General features: G+C 39.8%; 2 protein-coding genes and 1 non-coding gene across 7 annotated transcripts in view; 2 read left to right on the forward strand and 1 right to left on the reverse strand.

Moving 5' to 3' along the window:
• axin1 (axin 1) overlaps positions 1-9,959 on the reverse strand; it is a 42,072-nt gene extending 32,113 nt beyond the window's left edge. For 3 of the 5 annotated variants that reach the window (XM_050070045.1, XM_050070046.1, XM_050070042.1), the window contains exon 1: positions 640-799. The gene's annotated coding sequence lies outside the window, so the exon portion shown is untranslated. Of the gene's footprint in view, positions 1-639; positions 800-5,034; positions 5,221-9,781 lie in introns of those variants that run through there. The other 2 variants (XM_050070043.1, XM_050070044.1) reach the window with 2 other exon arrangements.
• Positions 1-21,848, forward strand: part of galr2b (galanin receptor 2b) — a 383,467-nt gene that overhangs the window by 71,470 nt on the left and 290,149 nt on the right. The window lies entirely within an intron of this gene.
• On the forward strand, positions 15,903-15,974 carry trnat-cgu (transfer RNA threonine (anticodon CGU)). Its single transcript has one exon. It is a non-coding gene; the product is annotated as a tRNA-Thr (tRNA).

The following is a 21,848-nucleotide window of genomic DNA, read 5'->3' on the forward strand; positions in this document are numbered from 1 at the left end:
TTCATTGATGGTGTATCAATGCTAAGGAGGTGATGTGTTAAACTAGCAGTCATGTTGCTACCTGTGTGCGCTGATGCATCGGCACGAGAGATGTTCGCTCAGCGCATTGATATTGAAATTAGCGGTTCTGCGGTCACAGGTGTGCGGCTGCACAGGGATATGTAAAAAGGCGTGATTTCAGCCGCGTTCAGGAAATGTCCCCTCTTTTTCCTCTCAAACTGTATCCGCTTGTTCCTTTTGAAGTGAGCCTCTCATCACATTCATGTCTTGGCCTCTCCAGAATGAGCAGAACAGCAGCGGCGAGTGGGGGAGGGGAGCCAGAAACAAACTCCGTACACACACACACACATATACACACACTCACATAGCCAGGCCTTTCAGCAGCCGACCGACAAGTGCACAACTTTGTCACACTATTCACCTATTAATATCCGCCCTGTCTCCGCTAACAGCTGCTAAACTAAACGAACAACAGGCCGACCGCAAACATTCCCCCTACCGTCAGAGGACACAGAGGGAATCCCACACCAATTTCCGAATAGATTTACAAGCAGCAAAGCGATGGCACATATCTCTCCCCGACTACCGCAATCCCAATCTCTGAGCTGTGAGGGGAGAAAAAAGTGACATATACTTAACCGGTGAAAATCTTCTTGCTGCTTTCGAGTGCATCGGGCGTTTGGACCGGCACCAGTCACCGCCAACAGTGTCATAGTTGCGAATTGCAAGACTTTAAAAATAACAAAGAAAACAGTCCGCTCTCCTCCTCTCCATGACTGTCTCTCACTGTCTGTGCGGAGCTCAGGCTGCACGGCAGATGATGCACAGCGCCTCGCCCGTTCACTACACACATTACCAGTGTTTAGTTTGGCTACATGTGGTACACTCATTTTTTTTTGTCTCCCTCTCTCTCAAGGATTGAAATAAATATATTAAAAATGAGGTTGTGTTGCATTTTGGCTCAAAATCCACTGAAATATGGCTCAACATGAAAAACATTTGAATCAAAAATATAAAAGACTGTGGATCTTTTTGTATTAACCTAATTCAAACCTCTATTGAGGGAGGAAATCAATGCTTTCAACATATAAATCCCAGTACCGTAGTAAACATTACATATAAGTATATTGTTTATATCAGGGGTGTCAAACTCATTTTAGTCCAGGGGCCACATCCAGTGGGCCTGACCAGTAAAACCATTACACAATAACCTATAAATAACGACCCCTTCGATTTTTCCCTTTTTTTAGTGTAAAGGAGTTTATTCCCTCAAGAATTAAAATAAATATATTAAAAAATGAGGTTGTAGCATTCCCTTTATTGCATTTTGGCTCAAAATCCACTGAAATATGGCTCAACATGAAAAAACATTTGAATCAAAAATATAAAAGACTATGGCATACTGGCTGATCTTTTTGTATTAAACTGATTCAAACCTCTACTGAGGGAGGAAATCAATGCTTTCAACATATTAATCTCAGCACCATAGTAAGCATTAAATATGGATCACAAGGAAGTATAAGTATAGGCATTCTTGTGCCTATATTTATATCAGGGGTGTCAAACTCATTTTAGTTCAGGGGCCACATACAACCCAGTTTGATCTCCAGTGAAACCATTGCATAATAACCTATAAATAACGACCCCTTCAGATTTTTCCCTTTTTTTTAGTGTAAAGGAATTTATTCTGAAAACGTTCATCTAAGTCTGAAGTCTGATACAGATTCTTTTGTACTGAAGCTGCTGGTTAATAATATTTTGCACATTGTTCAGTATCTTTAAAGTGAGCACACTAAGTATTCATTGTTATCTCAGAGAGCTGTATTCTGGTCAGGGTGGCAGCATTTTACACTAAGTATCTACTCACTGCTTAAACCTGACACCTCACCACCTTCGCAAGTGCACCAATATGAGGTGTGGACCCTCTGGCAGCCCGGTTCTTGTGTGTTTGACATCCCTGGTATGCTGTATTTAAATGAAGATGTTTGTGCTAATGCAAATTACAATATTGATCATGTCAGATCTACAGCCCACATCAAATAAAGGTGTGGCCTACTGTAGCGATTTAAAATTCCATTTCCATACACTTGGTGGACATGCAGGACACTGTTGATGCAGCAGAGGCAGAGTTGTCCTGATTTTTAAATCCCTAGTATGGTCAAGCTCCAAAAATGCTGGGTCCCACTTTTCCCATGATGCAACTCAATTGCTCCTTTCTTTAGATAAACACATGATATCATCAGTGGCTTCCTGCACAGCCACAGAAAACACAGAAAAACTTGTTACAGGCTAGATAGTACTCATTGTGACAGGTTGACACTTAAAGGGACAGTTCACCCCAGGTCAAAAATACATATTTTTCCTCTTACCTGTGGTGTTATTTATTAATCTAGATTCTAGAGTGTTTTGGTGTGAGTTGCTGAGTGTTAGAGATATCGGCTGTAGAGATGTCTGCCTTCTCTCCGATATAATGGAACTAGATGGCACTCAGTGTGTGGTGCTTAAAGCCCCAAAATAACACATTTGAAAAACTCAACAGAAATGTCTCTTTCCGGAAATCATGACCTGGTTACTAAAGGTAATCCACAGACCTTTTTCTGAGCAGTTTCATGTAGGGACTATTTTCTTTCTACTGAACTACACCCGCTATCTGTGTCACTGCGCAGAAGGAAGTGTGCATCTACTAATGGGCAAGAGGATTGTGCATGTGACAACAATTATATTCTAATAGTTTGATACTGCACCACATCTTACTCTGACCTGGTCACATATTGACGTTTGGTCATGGATTTTCCATGTCTAGATACAACGTGCGAGGTACCCTGGGTGCGTTGGTTTTTGATTTTCTAGGACGGCTTGTCAAGTTCTGCCTGTTACATGCACTGTCTTCTTTCAAAATACACTTAAGTTTTCACAGGAAATTTACCTTTACATACAGTCTCTTTCAAAATAAACACACATCGTCTGTACAACTCCGCCAATATATATATTTTTTTCCTTCAACAACTAAAACACATTGTTGGGTTTAGGAAAAAAGAACAGCGTTTGGCTTTATAATCTTACAGTATGGGAACACTCTCCTGGATGAAAATGAGGACCCATCCATCACCCCTCCTTCCCACCCCACTTGGATTTTAGCCACCTTAACTTTCATTCTTGTCCTGCTGTGTTTCTCCCTGACGTTGCCAATCGTTGTTAAACTATAACAACGACCAACCGTGTATCAAAGGATGACTTTGTTCGTCAGTGTCTGATGCCGAAAGTCACTGCCCAAGTGCTGGATTTCGATGATTTCGGAGTGAGACTGGGTTATATCTCCAAGACTTAGCATCTCACACCAAAACACTTTAGATCAATAAATAGCACAACAGGTAAGAGGGAAAATGTGTATTATTGATTTGGTGTTAACTGTCCCTTTAATGCATAAAACCAGTTAAGTGCCCCTTTAAAGGTCCTATCTATCATGGCTCACAGTGCAATGTTTGGGGCCCCATAAGATATATAAGACACATAATTGCTATTTGAGTGTTGCAAATGCAATGTGGTTTTAAAGTGGAAAGTGTGTGTTTGCAGATTTTCATTCCAACCGGAGACTGCACAAGATGACTTCACTGATTGGGTTACAGTTGAATTAGCTTACCATAGCACATGTTTCACCTTTCCTGTTAGGTGGTGCATTCACACAGCCTTTGTCATGAATTTTACTACCAGGAAGTCCCAGAACAGCTGACCAAGTCATAAATACCAGCCGTAAACTTACTGAAACACCATGATAGCTGTGCTTATGAGTTATATCTTACTTCAGCACATAATGGACAACTAGCCACAAATGTAACTCCCTGTCTCTGTCACCACATGCACAGTGACACTGTGATTTACAACATTTGCGTGCTTTCAACAATATTCAAACAGGGAAATTCAAGTCTGCTGTCCAATATAGAAAAATTACAGTGATGTGACCACTCAACACAAACAGTTGGGAAGAACTTAACAATCATTTTCAATAGCTTGCAACCTTCCTCTGTTTGAATGATCCTAGCTACTAATGTTGCCCAAAGTTTTGCAGCAGCCTTGAAGATGCATTTGTTAATTTCTGGTGTGTTTAATGCATCTATAATGAAAACCAAACTAAGCACTGATGTACAACTTCTGTATAAACACTGCAGTGTTATAAACACCCGGCAACATGCCACTTTGCACCATTAGATGAAATTTAAATCTTTATTTTGACTGTTCTGGCTGAGAGTACGTCACACAGCTGGTGAGCAGAACTACAAATATGGGCCTTTATATGTTGTAAGAACTGGTGCTGAAGCTTTAAAACAGACATCCAATGCAACAATGTTCCTCTCTGACCGCACTTTAGCAGCACCGTTAGAAACACTTGATCATGTCATTACTTTCTGACTTCACAGTACAAAGACTAAAGGGATAGACTAAACGCAGCAATAAAGGCTGTTGACAGTTTCAGAGCTCTCATTCACGGCAATCATTTTGTCACACGGTTTTACTGAGTCTAAGATGAAAGGCAGATGGGACACACCATAAAAACATAAACACATTTGATTATGTAATTACGTCAAACCATTTGGGAGCACAAGAAAGAGCAGGACTGTATATTTCACCGCCTGTCTCATCGTATCACCTGAATTGCCTGCTCAAACCTAGAAACCTGTTAAAGTGTGCAGTGTACGCAGTGTGTACAATATGTCTGCCAGCAAGATAAACCATGAATAAGACCCAACACACTGCAGCTTCCTCGAGGCAAAATTGATTTTGGGTGGCAACAATTTAAACATCCTGATACTCTCATATTTTATAGGATCAATTATTTTCTCCAACCATCTTCTGTATTTCAATGATTACTGTCATTTTCAACAGCAGTTCAATGTGTCCATGTCAAAGGATTTCTTCCACTCAAAAACCTCAACAATGTTTCAGAAAGTCAGATTGAAGACGTGCTGGCCCCTCCAAAACATATGACATGAAGACTAAAGAGAAATGCTGATTTACATGCAAATCAACATGTTTTACCTTGAGTTCGATCGTCTTCTTCACACATCCTCCAGCAGTACATCCATTCACTGAGGATTCCATTGCACCATTGTTAAACACATCGGGCTGCAGTAATGGGAACATCTCTCTCATCACCACGACACGAGAAGGCCCGGCCAAAGCAGAATGTCGCCATAGTAGTTTGTCTTTGCCATCCATTTGTTTCTGAAGAAGAAGAAGAAGAAGAAGAAGAAGAAGAAGAAGAAGAAGAAGAAGAATATTTGTTAAGTCAACTATATATACAGGAAAAGGAAAGAATATGTATGTTGTAACTATTGTATGATTTTATTTCTGCAATGTTAAAGACATTTCTTACCAATATTGATTTACACAGTATATACTCTTCTACTCTAATTTCCTAACAAGTCTGCTTTATAGTTTACCTTTGATGCCATAAACTGACTGAACTCTACTGAGACAGAGTTTTCCCAACAGGAGCTTTCTGAAAATAATGATTTACTCTTTTACGATAGCATGTGACACTGTTGCTGTTAAAAACACACACAAATCTAGACGGAATCAAACCTGGAACAACATCCAGGATGATTTAATTGCATGAGAGTAAATTTTCTGTTTAACAACAAAGAGGGCATACCGATGGAGATAAAATATACTGCCTAATACCACTGCTCTGAATGTAACATCTGGGGACAAATAATACATGAAGTCCCACTGTTCACAGTTTAGAGCTTTGAGATTGGACGCATCATGAATATTTTTGACCCACCCTACTTTGCCTTACTCTGCCTCTGATTGGCTTACCCTGAGAGTCTTACCCTAATTCTTACCAATGCCACTGCTCTTGCCTAGACCTAATTAACGCAACCAATGAAGACAACAAGTACTAGCCCATCTGAGAGAGAGAGTAGGGTGGGTCATGCCTTTGCCAAACTTAAAGGTGCTATATACGACACTCGCAGTCTAGGGTTGCATTGCCTGCATTCGGTGGCTGAGCCGCTAACGGTGCTAACAGCACTAACAATGGCAACAGTGCTGACAGAGCTTACAGTGTTAACTTGGGGGTGGGAGTTAATGCTGTGTTGGTGATAAGCTTGCCAGTGGGACATGAAGGAAGAGACTCACATGTCAGCTCAGACGGTGGATAAGCCGCTAACTGTGCTAACAGCACTAACAATGGTAACAGCGCTGACAGAGCTTACAGTGTTAACTTGGGGTGGGAGTTAATGCTGTGTTGGTGATTATCTTGCCAGTTGGACATGAAGGAAGAGACTCACATGTCAGCTCAGATGGTGGATAAGCCACTAACGGTGCTAATAGCACTAACAATGATAATGGTGCTGACAGAGCTTACAGTGTTAACTTGGGGTGGGAGTTAATGCTTTCACAATGCGGCTGTCCAGCCACCTTGGGACGGCAGTGCAGAGTGTTGGTGATCAGCTTGCCAGTGGGACATGAAGGAAGAGACTCACATGTCGGCTCAGACGGCGGATACACCGCTGACAGTGCTTACAGCGCTAACAATGGTAACAGTGCCGACAGAGCTTACAGTGTTAACTTGGGGTGGGAGTTAATGCTTTCACAATGTTGCCGTCGCGCCACTGTGGGACGGCAGTGTAGAGCGTTGGTGATGAGCTAGTCAGTGGGACATGAAGAAAGAGACGCACATGAACTAACACGCACATGTTGGTAGTGGCCCAGCTACCAAAACATAGAACAGAAAAGCTCAGATTACAACACACACAGTACAGAGGGAGCGTGACTTCACTCTCTTCTCAGGACGTTATTTCTCTACTATATCTTTACATAGCAAAAAGAGCCTTTAATGTGATATAGCTTATTAAAGAGCAGGAGGAAGTTCATGTTTACACAGCACCCTCTTGTTTTTTTAAACACCAAAATGGTGGTCAGAACCTGGCATGATCAAATGGACGGCAGTTCTGATTAGGAGAAATAAGAGGAAGGAACACATGAATGAGCAGGCGGCTGGTGTGAGCCACAAAGCGCCTTGACACTGGCCCCTCACCAGTGGCTACAGTTTCTCAGTTAATCAAAAGAGGAAGGACATGAAAACCACAACACAAACTATAAACACAGCCTTAAAACGGATGAAGCTGTGATAACCAGTTAAAAGCAGTGTCTGATACTGATTGGCTTCTCACACTCAAAGATTCAAGGTTACATCACTAATGATATACTCATGTAAAGGAGGAAAATATCTATATGCATGGGGTTGTGTGTAATTCCATTTCAAAGTATTCCATACCCACTCATATGTCATCTTTTATCTATTATAATGCTTTTTTCTGTGGCCTCCTGGGCATCTAATGGACTTCTATTTACAAACTGCAGCCACTTCTTTGTTTTGTGTCAAAACTGAACCAAACTGACCAACACAGTTTACTTTTTTGTCTATTTCTACAGATAACTTTCTGGGCATTTGGGCTTTTTTCATCATTAACCATGGAGGAAATGCTGCTCATACCAGTCCCTGGCCATGTGAAACCAATTATATTTTGGATCCTGATCCAGACTTACACAGACAATAACAGCTTTGACAGTGCAATAATCCCAACGCAGTTGCCAGAATACATGTTAGCATTGTGCGTTTCTGCAAACCACAGACAGATAAGTTACATTTGTACATTTCATATGTAGCAGATATGTTGAAACTTTATTTTCAATGTGGTCAATGTGTGGTTAGGTTTAGGCACAAAAAAAACATTGGTTAGGGTTAGGAAAAGAGTAGAAAAGATACCTGGTTATGGTGCAACAAACAGGCTGGAAATGTCCCAACATGTTGTGTGTATACATATATACATATATACATATATATATATATATATATATATATATATAAATATAAATATATATGTTGCTCTCTGCTGCTTGGCTTGGCTGCTGTCTGGCCTAGGTGTAACGCCATCAACCATCCCCTACTTCCTCTACGAAAAAAACTAAACTCAGGTCATATACAGTATATGTAATTTAATTTATGTCAGTTTAGAAATGTTGATATGATACGAATGTAGCATATCCATGGTTTGCAGAAATGTACAATGCTATCATTTAATTCTGTCGACTGGGCTGATAATCCATCCTTTAAAGCTTTATTTGCTCTACAAAAACTACAGAAAAACATAATGGATCCAACCTCTCACAATTTTCATAATTTTACCCGTCACCATATCAAATGATAATGCATTCTGATATCTATTGGCATCCTATTCTAAAACTACCTTCACAAACATTTTTACAGTAAACTATAGTAATGAAAGATTTCAGCAACACAGAGGTCACGTGACCAGAAGGTCTGTAAATTGAATCCCTCGAACAGCCAGAAACGGCCGGGTGCTGAGGGTGAATGAAAAATACTCTTCCATTCCTCAGCAACTACAAACAAGAAGCCCTTAAGCAAGTGGCCCAGTGGAGCTGCTCGGCAGACACAAGAACAATAGAAGACGTCTCTGTGTTCAGCTCTGAGGTGTGACTGTATGAACCAGACCCGCTGATTTATGAAATCAGGCTCAGTTTATGTAAAAGTAGCATTTTGTGTCAGAACTGTAGGAGAATTGCAGTTCAGTAGGAGTTATTGAGAGTTATTTGCTAATTCTTTATATGTTCACTGATCAGTGATATTTATTTCTGCTAAAAGAAAAATGCTAATTCTGTAGCTTGTCCAAAAAGTTATAATAATCATGGCTGTGTGAATAATTTCAGTTTCTTTTTAGGGATTAAACTGATGCTTTAAAATATTTTTTGAATTCTCAAACATCCTGCTGCAGTTAAGTGTTACTAGAGGACAACTTCATGTTTCCCAATTCAGTCCTTTCACTCGTCTTTTGTTCCACCTGTCAGTGTGGATTTAGACTCCCTAGTAGGCCTTGGCTGAAATAGGCTTATCTCTGCTGAAGACCCTCTGATGAACAAAAGCCCATTAAGACGTGTAAATGAATGCTCCCATTCTGTGTGCACACAATAAAGATTTCTATTTTCCAAATTCTTCAAAGAATTCAATAAAAGGTAAGGGGGACAAAAGGAACAACAAACAAGACAAGGTATCTTTCAAAGCCCTCTAAACAAAACCTATACAATACACACAGACTAAATAAAGACACTTGGAACCGTTGATATGATTAACCAAGTTATTACAGATAACTTTAATAAAAATGTATCCGGCATATTAAAGTTATTCAGTATCTGTTTCAAGTTCTGAAATGAGAGAGTAATATCAAAAGACTGTCAGAAAATGTATTCTGGAGTCCTGCTGATGTCCTTTGTCCTGGCTGAATATATCATGACTAACAAGCCTTGGAGTGGATTAGGCACAGAGGATTGAGCAATTTTCAGACTTGAGTTTATTTTGCTGGATATTATAGCTCACACAGCAGCACATTCCCACAAGAAGGGAACAATCTTATTAAAAGGCCCATATTTCCTATGGTGATATAAGACCAAAGACATACATCCGTAACCATGTACCAAATGGCGAAAGTACACTGTCAGACATCTGCTGGCTTGAAAAAAAATTCAAATTAATCGAAGCGTTCAGTCTATCGGGGTCTTCAGTAGTGTGGTCATGGGATGCACATTCACTGGTCAAATCAAATGATGTGCTTCGGTTTTGATGAGAGGGAGGACAGAACAAAACCAGTATGGCACTGACATGAAAAACGATAACAGACATAAGAGAACGATAAACAACACAATGGAAAGTTACTGCTAAACGTAGTTTTCATCCTCAGAGATTCAAAAGCAGACATCATACCTGCTGGTTTACCTTACTGTGTGGTTCCTGGTTTTGTTGTGTTGAATCGCAGACTACTCCCACCGCTTTTCTATGGATCGAGTATAGTCCTTCGTAGTCTGCAGTAAAGGCTGCCGCCATCTTTAATCACAACAGAGTCCATCTGTCGATGGTTCTTCCCTTTCTACCCTCTCTTTCTCTGTTCCAGTCTCTCTGTTCCAGCCCTCTCTGTTTGTTGTGGGGGGTTCTTATTTTCCATCCAACATCAAACCACCATATCGACAGGCTCATGGGCCGCCCAGTAGGGGGGCAGCATGAACATGCTGCATTGGCTGTTGTCCTTTTCCAAGCCGCAGATTAACTGACCACATTTATTTTTTCTCAGAAGGATACAGATAGCCTGCAAAAAATTATTTCAGCTCTCAGGCCTTTGATTTCAACAAGCCTGGCCTCAAAGCTCCTCCATGATTGTCCCTGAACGCATCTTTTCCTCAGATGTTCTGATTGATGGGATTTGGAGCTCTCTTTGATTGAGGCCACATCTGTATAACTACTTTAAAATTTGTGTATTCATTTACGACAGAGTCTAAGGGTTTTGACATTTTTTTTCCATCTCCACCTTATCCATCACATGTAACGTAAAAATGAGAGCACCCTTTAAAAGCAAAGCTCGGCTGTAATTCTTTGATCTCACCAACTGAAACTAAATGTGACCTGAGCAGCCTCAGACTACATTTATAAGTGTAAGCAGACTGTCTGTCTGCAGTCATCCAACTGATGCATTTCATTTAAAGTGACACTTCCTTTTTGTTCCTCCTGGTCCCTTTTTGCATTCAAAGCCTGGATGCAAAGGCGTATCTTGTTTACTGTCACTGTTTTGTTCCGCCAAACTCTTTCAATGAACAATAAGAGGAGTTGAATTTCAAAATGGTAGATGCTCTCACCTTCCTCTCCTGCTGTGTGGCTCGTCGGATCTTGTTTCTGTGGTCCGCCATGACTGGGCGCAGTCCCCTGCCTGCCACTCTGCAATACTTTCTCTTACTCATGAACCTATTTCTGATTCTTACTAGTGTGTTGCTGAAAGATGAGCATCTTTACTTTATATTGCAGCTTCAGCCGTGCGACCCTATTGGAGGAAACAAGGACCAGATGATTGTCTGCACAATCGTATTGTAGCTATGGTAACAGACCCAACAGGCATGAGTGATGTGCACCTAATTGCTCCGTACACATTAAGCAGCAGCAAAAACAGAAGAACATAAATTAGCAATGTTGTGTCAAATCACATCAGTTTCTTAGACATTACACATTTCAGCCCCAAAGGCTTTTCAACGAACTGCATCACAGCGTCATATTTTATTAAAACTTACATCTATCTGCTGTATGAAGTTGTGAAACAGCCCAGGAAACGAGGAGACGAATGCAAAGAAAGCGGGAGAAAGATGGATGAAAAGACATTTTAGAGAGAGGGGGAGAGATGATATTGCCTTTGTTATGTAGCTTCATCAGCTGCTTACCTTTCAACTGGATTTCACACTTGCACGTCTGCGTGTAGCCAGGGTCAGATCCAGCACAGCCTTCCCACAATGACCAATTTTCTCCTCACACTGCACCAGCTAAGAGCCGCTGTGTCGGCTGCCACTTGCATTTGTCTGGATTATGATGCATTTAAACACATTTTATTTTCAGATTTTAGCTTGTCAACGCTCTGTACAAACATGCAGGGTAATGTCAAAAATAATATTTTGGACAAAACAAGCTGCAAAAGACTAGCAGGAGTGAGATTGTAGGATAAGGACACAGCAAGATGCCAAGGAATGAACTCTTCAAAACGTCTTATAACTTCAATGGGCCGAAAAACCCAAGGATGCCTGAACATTGCATGTTGTAGGCTAGGTTATCGGAGCAAATGCTTTTAAGTAAGTTTATCCCCTTTTTTTCTTTCAGTTAAATCCTTGACTTTAGCTAAGCTCTTGGGCTAATCCTGCGAATAGAAATTTGGCTACAAAGTTCTGCAGCATGGCAGCAAAACTTTCCATTCTATTTAAATAAATAATGGCGCATCAGTAGGAATACAATGGAGTTGCTCTTGTGCTACAGGGTGGATGGTCCAAAAAATGGTTCAGCTTGTTTCAACACTAAAATTATTGACAAACAAAATCTCAAGATAAATCCTACTGTGAGCATTTTGTTACCATTAGCATTATCTTTCCCATCAGCTACTTAGCACTTCCTTTTTTTTTTTTTTTTTTTTAAAGTTGTATAGTCTCTTAACTTTGTAAAATAGTCTACCAACACAAGTTCTGCATTTGCTACAGTCATAGTTTGTATGCTTGTGTGGATTAAGAATGTTTAATAAAGTGATCTCATCCCTCATTGTCAGATTTTGCCGGTTGGGCAGAAGCCCTGAGCATTACTAAAATGACGCCTGGCACAGTCTTTTGCCCATCTTAATGCAGACTGGGTCGGCAGTGAGAAGGACTCAGCGGTTATGTTTAGGCAACAAAACTAATTGGTTATGGTTAGGAAAAGATCATGGTTGATATTAATCACATGTAGCGACTCACAAAAGGGGTCAGGGGTTAGGCTATAGTCAGGAAAAGATTGCGGATGACGCTAAAACACACCCGTCTTTGAGTAGCACAAACGCCGCAACCAATGTTGTTGTTTGGTCTCAAACACCAGTCTGCAAAGTCAAAGTCAGATGTTTATTGGACCCATCTGGCCCAAGCAGTGTATTTTGATGCCCTAGGAGTGAGATCAGACTGGTTAAAAGTAAGACCAAGTGAGGGGAAACTTTACTTATAACGTTGCTTAATACAGGACTAGCTATAAGTAGCCTCACTAACTTTAAAGGTATGCTAGACAGGGCTGCTGTAAAAACTGAGAAAAACATCATCCCAGCTTTGTCCAGTTGGTATTTTGCCCCCCTATATTTGCGTTGTTTTACTGAGTCCACGATTTTCATAGCTTCTTCTTGGGTGTGTGCTGTTTACAGTCTCGCACCTGGTCAACACCTTTTTTAAAGTCCCAACCCCACCTGTGTGCTGTTCCCACAAACGTCCAGAAAATAGCAAAATAAAAATACAATAAAGAAAATACATCACATTCCTTAAGGAGGCTTCAGGATAAGAGAGTTACTCCGAAATGTCGACGGGAGGTTCCAGACTTAAAAGCAAATTTATAACTGATGACAGAGAGGAATTACTTGTTTTGTTAGGAGAAACCTGCATAATATACAGTACCTTTAAGGCTAACTAATCTGTATCAAAATGTGGAAACCACCATACAAAAGCACATACTCTTTAAAAAATATTGAAGGCATTTTAATGTCTGTATGTAACGTTAAAGATGAAGCTAATGCCAGCAGCTAATGTTAGGTTAGCATAGTACTGGACTGGAAACAGAGGGAAACAGCTAGCATGACTTTGTCCAAAGGTAACAAAGTCTGTTAACCTACAGCTCATAAATTAACATGTTGCATCTTGTCTATTTACGACATACAAAAACATGGTTTTACTGGAGCTTATGGGCCAAATTTCTTGAATCACTGTTGCCAAGCATTCAGCGGAAACTCCACTACTGGTCCCTTAGCTAAATTTATTTGTAAATTGAAATTAAAATAGTGAGATCTTTTCTTTCTGAGAGAAGATGGATAAAATTTTCATGTCTGTGCGTAACGTTAAATTTGAAGCTACTGCCAGCAGCTAACGTTAGGTTAGCATAGTGCTGGACAGGAAACAGAGAGAAACAGCTAGAGGGCTTGGTCAAAGGGGAACAAAATCTGTTCACCTGCACATGTAAAGCACCCAAATTAAAATGTTGTATCTTTTCTATTTACCACATACAAAAATGTGATTTTACTGGGGCTATGGGCCGAATTATTTGAATCAGAAACAGTTGGCAGGCAACTAGCGGTAACAACCACTGGTCCCTTAGCTAAATTTATTTGAAAATCAAAAATAAAATTGTAAAATCTAACTAAACGAAGACAGTTATTGCTGCGGCTTTAATTGACAGTAGACTGTATGGATCTAGTTTGCTAGTTGATGATATCATGTGATGAATCAGTTGTAGCCATAGCCTCATTAGCTGCCACTGAATATCTGTGACTTCCATAGTGTTTTAGCATGTTTAATACTCAATGATCACATTAACTGCTGACATGCTCAGAGAAATATAAAGCAGTCAGAGGAGGTTTGCCAGATTAGTGCAGTGTATATCATTTTGCTGGTCAGTTATCAGAATTCAGTTATTGAAAATGTACTTGAGTCTCACTCCTGTTTACAGAAGGAAAGAGCAAACTGTACAGAAACAAAGAGTTATATTCTTATAAATATTATCACACATTCAGGACACTGGGGTATTCCTGCACAAGCACGGCAAAATAAGATGATTTTTCAAAGCAATAGAGTGATAAATAATTAAATAGATTGCTACAGTAATACTTCTTATTCTCTCAGGGAGTGAGCTGCCTGGTGTTCCTCACACGAACAAAAAAATCCCCCATGTGATCTCTGACTGCAAGATATTGTATCTGTCAGGTTGTGATGTTGCAGGGGTTTATGATAAATAAGCAGAGCTGCTAAAAATAATCAATTCCATGTGTCATTATGAAATAAACTATAAGCACCTGCAGCAATTTAGAATCACTCAGATTCACTCAAGGATGCTTATCCGGTTTTATCACTGATGGTGCAGTAACTTGGTTTTAAGACGGCTACATTTTGCTCAGTAAAGCTCCATCCTAAGGGCACGAGGGGCATAAATCCTAAATAACAGGGGGAAAAATCCCAAGTAGGATTCAGCATTCATGCTTCCCCAAAAAAACTAGCATGGGACTTTGTTTGTAGGGCGTATCTGCAAATTATAAACAAAAATGCTATCTAAGAAATATTGTTTTAGATAAACTAGATAACTATCAGAGAAACTGTCACATTTCGAGGCGCTCTGAATTAAATCTACCTGTGTGGCTTATTCAAGAGAAGCCTTTTGCTGACGTCTTGCTATAAGCAGGTCAAGGTGAGCACTCCACATCTGTGATTTTCACTGCTAACTCATTCCCAATGGAAATGAGTCTTATTCATTTTTCAAACAGCCTCTAGGATATCAGATCCAAAAGAAAAGGGGAGGAAAAAAAAGCCCCTCAGGCGAGCATTCATCTTTGATGTTTTGAAAAGAAAGACAGTGAAAAGCTGCAGTCTGTGCTTCATGCATATTGTATTGCTCAGAGAAGAATTACAAGCAGCAGGCCTGGTGGTTCTCATAGTTATTAGCTATGCAAGATCAATGTCAGCTTGTTCGATACTGATTCAGAACAAAATATTTGGAAGGTACTGAGCAGATTGCCATTAAATTTAATTTGGATATTCCCAGAACATTCCTGTGATTATGGTGACCTCCTGACCTTTTCCCTAGCACCACTGTTAGGCCACGATATCCCCTTGAACAAATGTTGTTGGGATTATTATACATTATAAAGGTATCTCAAAAACTGATCATACAATCCTAAATCCTCTAAATCTTCTACTATCAGCCTTGTAGACAGGACATGTTGAAATCTGATGGGTAGACTGACATAAATGAAGCTCCCACGAAGATGAACTCTTGACCAAATCCATCCCATCCTACACTTTTGCATTGCGGGTATGATCATTACAGCCAATAGGTAGCATCACCTTGACTCTTGTTTCTCAAGTTTAATGTAGGTCGTGCACATTGGTTGTAGCAACATGAGCATTTTTTCAGTTCCTATATTTAACAAAGGGATAAGGAGTAAAGATTGTAAAGGGCGAGCTCTCACCTTCTTTGTGCCTCTTTGTTGTTGGCACTGGAGGTTGGAGAGCAGAGACCTCTGCTTGCTGAAATCTGCAGCAGATAAAAGCACATGCTGTCCACACATGGAAGATAACAGCTCCCCCTTGTGGCCGAATTACAGCAGTACATTTATTCGAGTAGTGACGAGTGTATCTCAGCAGTTTATGTGGTTCACGTGTGTTTGAGGGAGGAAGGCGAACCCCGGCAGTAGGTAAAGGACAACTGTTCACCTACCGGACTCCCTACTAGTGTACTTATAACATTTAAGCATAGACACAGCTAGTAGATTGTCTATAAAATCGATCAAGACGACGAAGTCAGCGCAGGCGCGGTGGCCAAGTGGTAAGGCGTCGGTCTCGTAAACCGAAGATCGCGGGTTCGAACCCCGTCCGTGCCTTTTGAGGCGATTTCAACTTGCTTGGTGAATAGTGTGTATTGTACTGCGCGTGTCCATAGACAATGTATATGTAGTCAAGTGAACTGCAGTGTTCTCAAACGTGCACAAAGTCGCACTCTGAAGTTACCCTCATCTGTGGCAACAGTATATCATCTTGAGGTGTTGCCTACATTCAGGATCATGTGGGATTTATACTTGTGTGTGGCCTACCCCTTTATGAGCACCTTTACTTGTTCCTTGGTGTGTCTGTGTCACTCTGAAGTTACACCTCCAAAACACTAGTCGGCGGTGGAGTCTCTGTGAAGTGCTGCATGCTTCAAAATACACCCAAAACTCACAAACATAATTTAAACATGGCTTAATAGAGACAATTTCAAACACAAATTTACAAATTAGCTTCACTATAACTCGCACCATTCACAGACAAAGCATCTTGACACATTTTCCCCACAAATACAACATGCTAATGTTTTTAGCACAAGCTTATGGCATTTTACATTGTATAGATTAGCCTAGCCGACTTTTACTCTACTCATATGAACAACAGCAACATTTACCAAAAGTAACATTACAAAATTCTACTTAATTGCAGCTCACAAGGTTCACCAACAAAACAACTGTCTTATACTAAACACGTTTTCCAAACAAATATAACATGCTAACTTTATTAGCACAAGCCTATGGCATTTTACATTGTAGATATTAGCCTAGCCACTAGCGGAGATTTTCTCTGCTCATATGAAGCCAGGATAAATCACATACAAGACTTAAAATGCTTTTTTTGTGGAGGCTTTATTGTCTTCACAATTTATTGTTTATGATCTGTGAAATAAAAGTAAATAAAAGTTGGGGAAATGGTTTCAGCTTACAAAAATAGACAGGAAGTCTGCATCACTGTGAGATGTAGTTACATTTCTGGGGAGGTGCGCGTCGAAACTGTGGGCCTCACCTAATCAGGATGATCCTGATGTACAGAAAGGTCCAGTGCAGTCATTTAATCCAAAATGAGACATAAATCTACTGCTTCAAAATGTTGTTTGGAGAGGTTTGTATAAAAATATGTGTAGCCTATGTAAGAAAAACATTGTATCTGTAGTGGATGGATTTCTCAGATTATCATCAAATGTACTTCATTGATGTTTGTCACAATATTTCTTCTCTGAAAATGTGTTTCCACATCACATAGTAATAATGATCACTATAATTATACATTCTCAGTTGACCCTCATCCAACAGACTGCTACAGTTTCCCAGGTAACGCTCTATGTTGCAGCATCAATGATTCATATCTGGTTTACGCTGCAGCGTATCATCATGTTCCATCTATTGAAGTCACCTTTTGTAAACTCACACGTGATGATGGGGAAGGAAACAACTGGAAGCTGCTGCGGTGGTTTGCAAAAGCCTTAGTCAGCAGCATCCACAGCACATCGCTGGTGGATAACCTCCAGCTGCTATTACTGTGAGATGAAATGCTGCATTTAGCGCACAAATCAGTACCTTGGTCATTGAAAATAAGATCCAGATGGCAAAATTGCTGGTTCTGAAGTGCACTCATTGTGATGGTGTAAAAGAATATTGTCCTTTATGACACTATGAGCAGCTCTAACCATGTAAACAAACAGAAAGCGCACTGAAAAATGACTCACATGCATCGTGCAGTCAAGGCCACGATGATTGACATCTATTAGTAAGCTCATGCTGCAGTGGCAGAGGCTCATTGCCATGGTAACCTGTGATTTCTTGTGAATCGTGTCAATAATAATGAAACATACTGATCCTATGATCCATGAAAGTAATATGAGAAAATCTAAGTGCTGTATTTTTTTTTATTGATTTTTTTTTTTTATTTCCCAGAAGGATTTGCTGCCATTAAGCTTTTCATAGATGACAGATGTTGAGGGGAAAAAAATAAAGTAAAATATTTTAAAAACCTATCAACCTTAGCTGATATTATATTCAGTTGTAGTTGGTCAAACAGATCTAGAGGCAGTTTAAACTGGAGAAGAAAGTCATCTCAGAAGAATGTGTACCATAAAGGTGTAGGTATACCTACGTAAGCATGTGACACATTAGTGGAAATGAGTGTGTCTCATACCGTTTCCTCCCTCAAGATTAGGAAAGCAATTATCAGGAGCCTTCTAAATAGTTTTTCCCTTCACAGCTGCTATTTAAACTCCACATATAGCAACAGAAGAAGTGTCTGCATTCCTCGTGTTTTAATGATCAAACTTTTACTGCCTTTTCCCTGTGTTTTTGCGGCACAGTTAGGGGCTGTGTGGTGCATTGTCTCTCTTACCTCTCCAGGCTGGTTAAAAAAAGAGCAGAATAAGAGCTGCCCTCCCAATTAGGAAACGAACACAGTGCGGGGAATATGCAGTCTAAGCAAAACAAAATATAAAGCTGGAGCTAATTGGCCAGATGGTGTCACTACAAGCAAAAGTTTTAACTTCCTCACCTTAGTCATCATTCTCTAAATATTTGACACAGTTGGACCACAGTTCCCATATTTCTGGCTGCTTCCACTTTTGCACAACACACAACACTGTAAATTCAGCCCCCTGGTGGAATCCGTATGATAGATGATGTCCATATTATTATGTATTAAAAAAAAAAAAAACAATTTTGTATATCAGCATTGAGTACAGGCCAAGATATATGGAAGCCCATTTCTACCTGTGTGATGAAAATATATCCTGTAAGTCACTGTAATGAGAAACTTTCTTGAAATAATGAGTTCGTATCTCAAAATATTTAGAAGATTTCTAAAAAGTAATGACGTACAGTAATATCTCAAAATAATGAGTTAGTAGGCTATCTTAAAAAATAATGAGGACCTCTCTCAAAATTATGACTTAACATTTGAAAATACTGAGATGCTATCTCAAAGATAATGAGAAATTTTCTTAAAATAATGACGTATTATCTCAAAATGATGGGATGCTATCTCAAAAATAATGAGTTACTACCTAAAACAATGACAAAACTTTCTTAAAACAATGAGAAACTTTCTTAAAATGATGACTTAATATCTCAAAATAATGAGAGACTCAGTGAAAATAATGACTTAGTCTCTCAAAGTAATGAGAAACTTAAATAACTTTTCTATCATTTCTTGTTATTTTCTCATTATTTTGAAATACAAACTCATTGTTTTGAGAAATGTTCTCATTGTTTTAAGATACAAAGTCATAGTTCTGAGATAATGTCATTACTTTGTGACAGTTTCCCATTATTTTCAAATACTAAGTCATTATTTTTGAAGAATTTTCATCATTTTAAGGTTTGTCATTATATTGAGATATAAACTCATAATTTTGAGAGTTTCTCATTATATTGAGAAACAAACTCATAATTTTGAGAGAGTTTCTCATTATATTGAGAAACAAACTCAGAATTTTGAGAGTTTCTCATTATATTGAGATACAAACTCATAATTTTGTGAAGGTTTCTCATTATTTTGAGATAATAACTTATTATTTTGAAAGATTCTCATCATTTTAAGAAATTTTGTCATTATTTTGAGATATAAATTTATTTGTTGGGAAAGTTTGTCATTGTTTTGAAATGCAAACTCATTATTTTAAGAAAGTTTCTCATCATTTCGAGATACTAAGTAATTATTTCGAAAGAGTTTCTCTGTGACTTATGGGATTGTTTTCCATCACACTAGTAGAAATGGGCCTCCATATAGACATTTATCTTGCCATTTAAATGAGCTGCTGAGTACAATTCAATTCAATTTTATTTATATAGCCCAATATCACAAATCACAATTTGCCTCAGGGGGCTTTACAGCATATGACATCCCTCTGTCCTTTGGACCCTCACAGCAGATAAAGAAAAACTCCCTCAAAAAACCCTTTAACAGGGGAAAGAAAATGGTAGAAACCTCAGAGAGAGCAACTGAGGTGGGATCCCTCTTCCAGGACGGACAGATGTGCAGTAGATGTCGTCAATAGCGTCAAGACTATGTGTACATTTAAATAAAAGGACCTTCAGTCCTGAGCACTGATACAAGTATTTCCACCTTTGGGATTGACTTGCATTCTTGTTTCTTTTGTTATGCCTCCTCTGCCACCTGCAAATAACAAGAGTCTACAACCACACAAAGGAGACTAAAATAGGAGGAGGAGGACAAAGGAGTCTGTAACATGCAGTGTTTACTGGCAGCAGGTCCGCGTCTGCTGTTGACTGCACACACATTGATTTCCTTGTTTGTGTGGGCAGTAGTACTCTGAACTCCACATGGATTTTTGCACAGTAATGCAAGGTATTGTAGTGAATCAACATCATGCATTCAACAGCATTCAAGTTGTCAGTTATGAATCTGAAATGTGAAACACAACAGTCCAAACACGCATACAGATCATCTGCTGATAAGAAGTCATACTTTGTTGTGCACATGGTTGTTATTGTTTATGTATTGAGCTGTTTAAGCCAAGACTTGATTGTGTGCCATCTGGCTCTCGGCTGGGGAGCCAAACAGTTGATTAAAGAACGCAATTAGCGTGGAAGAGCCTCTGTCAGCTCACCCGGCAGGGATTAAAGAATGCACTCATTCATTGTGACAACAACGCTGTCATGCATACGTGGGACCGGCGTTCCTTCAATCACAGGAGTTCCTCAAGAGCGCCACACTGCTCCAGAAATGTTAACATGAGGTCAGTTTCTAACCAGGGTTTGTTTGTCAGCTGCAGCCAGTGTGAACCCCTACAACTTCTCAGTCAGCACTGACAGACAGAGGGTCCAATCCCATGAAGGTGCTGACAAGATGTTTCAGTAGCAGAAACGCAGACTGTGTGATGACGGCAATTGGCGAAACTACATAAGACAAGTGCGAGATCCTCAACAAAAAAGTCAAGAGCTGAGATACTTGAAAGGCCGGGTAGCAGAGAGGAGTGTGCTGCCAGAGAGCCACTCTGAGGAAAATCCTCATCAACCTTCACAGGCGGCGGGGAGAAGAAAGACTAGACTAGAAATCAGGCTGCTTCCAGGAGAGTCTCGTGGGTTCACGAGGCAGCTTCTTGGGCGGAAATTAAATGGAAACCTTGTGCGGTGCAAAGACACTTTCAGAGATTTACCATCTTCATCAGTTTCACTAATTATGTTGGTGAATCTTAGCAGCCATGATGAATCAAACTGCTTCCCCTCTGCAAACCTGCACTGTTACTTTAGTATGTTAAAGGGGAAGTACGCCCATTTTAAAAATTCTTACATGTTGTTACTATGGTCTAAGACAATCCAAAAAATATTAGCAAACATGAACAAGTCTCTCCAAAATCCCAAAACTAGAGTTGAAATTTAGATTTGTGATGTCATCAAGCATAAAGTCTGGAACTGATCCGTAGACAATGAATCGGGTAAAGACGTTACGTATGATACTGAGGCTCTGTCCAAATACACATATTTATGAAAATGGATATTTTCCTCTACGTTTTGGCATCACTAAAAGACAGACAGTTTAAAACACTGTGATGGCCGTGCCCACAGCCACACAAAAGGTTGAATGACTCACCCACACCATTACCACGTTCCGTTACCTTTAATTTGCAGTCACTTAAAATACATACAATACCAGTTTGTCCATGTAAGTTCTCCCCTTTGTGTTTAATTCGGTCTAGTCTCGCCACCAGACAATCAGAGATCTCTGGCTTCTGATAGTCTGGGAACACTCCTTTCTAAAGTGTGTTTAACACACCGGCGAAAACGGCCGGCAACAAAGCAACGCCTCTTGCATTTTTGAAAAGGACACGCCCTCCCGCAAATGTGCGCTCCCCCTTTTCTCGTCCGCAAGGAAACAAACACACAGAGAGCTTGAAAATGGATGCCAAAAGATTTAACTCTGTTTTATCAAACGTGTGCTCAGTCCAC

The sequence above is a fragment of the Epinephelus moara genome, chromosome 18, assembly GCF_006386435.1.
Source record: "Epinephelus moara isolate mb chromosome 18, YSFRI_EMoa_1.0, whole genome shotgun sequence".
NCBI classification, from domain to species: Eukaryota; Metazoa; Chordata; class Actinopteri; order Perciformes; family Serranidae; genus Epinephelus; species Epinephelus moara.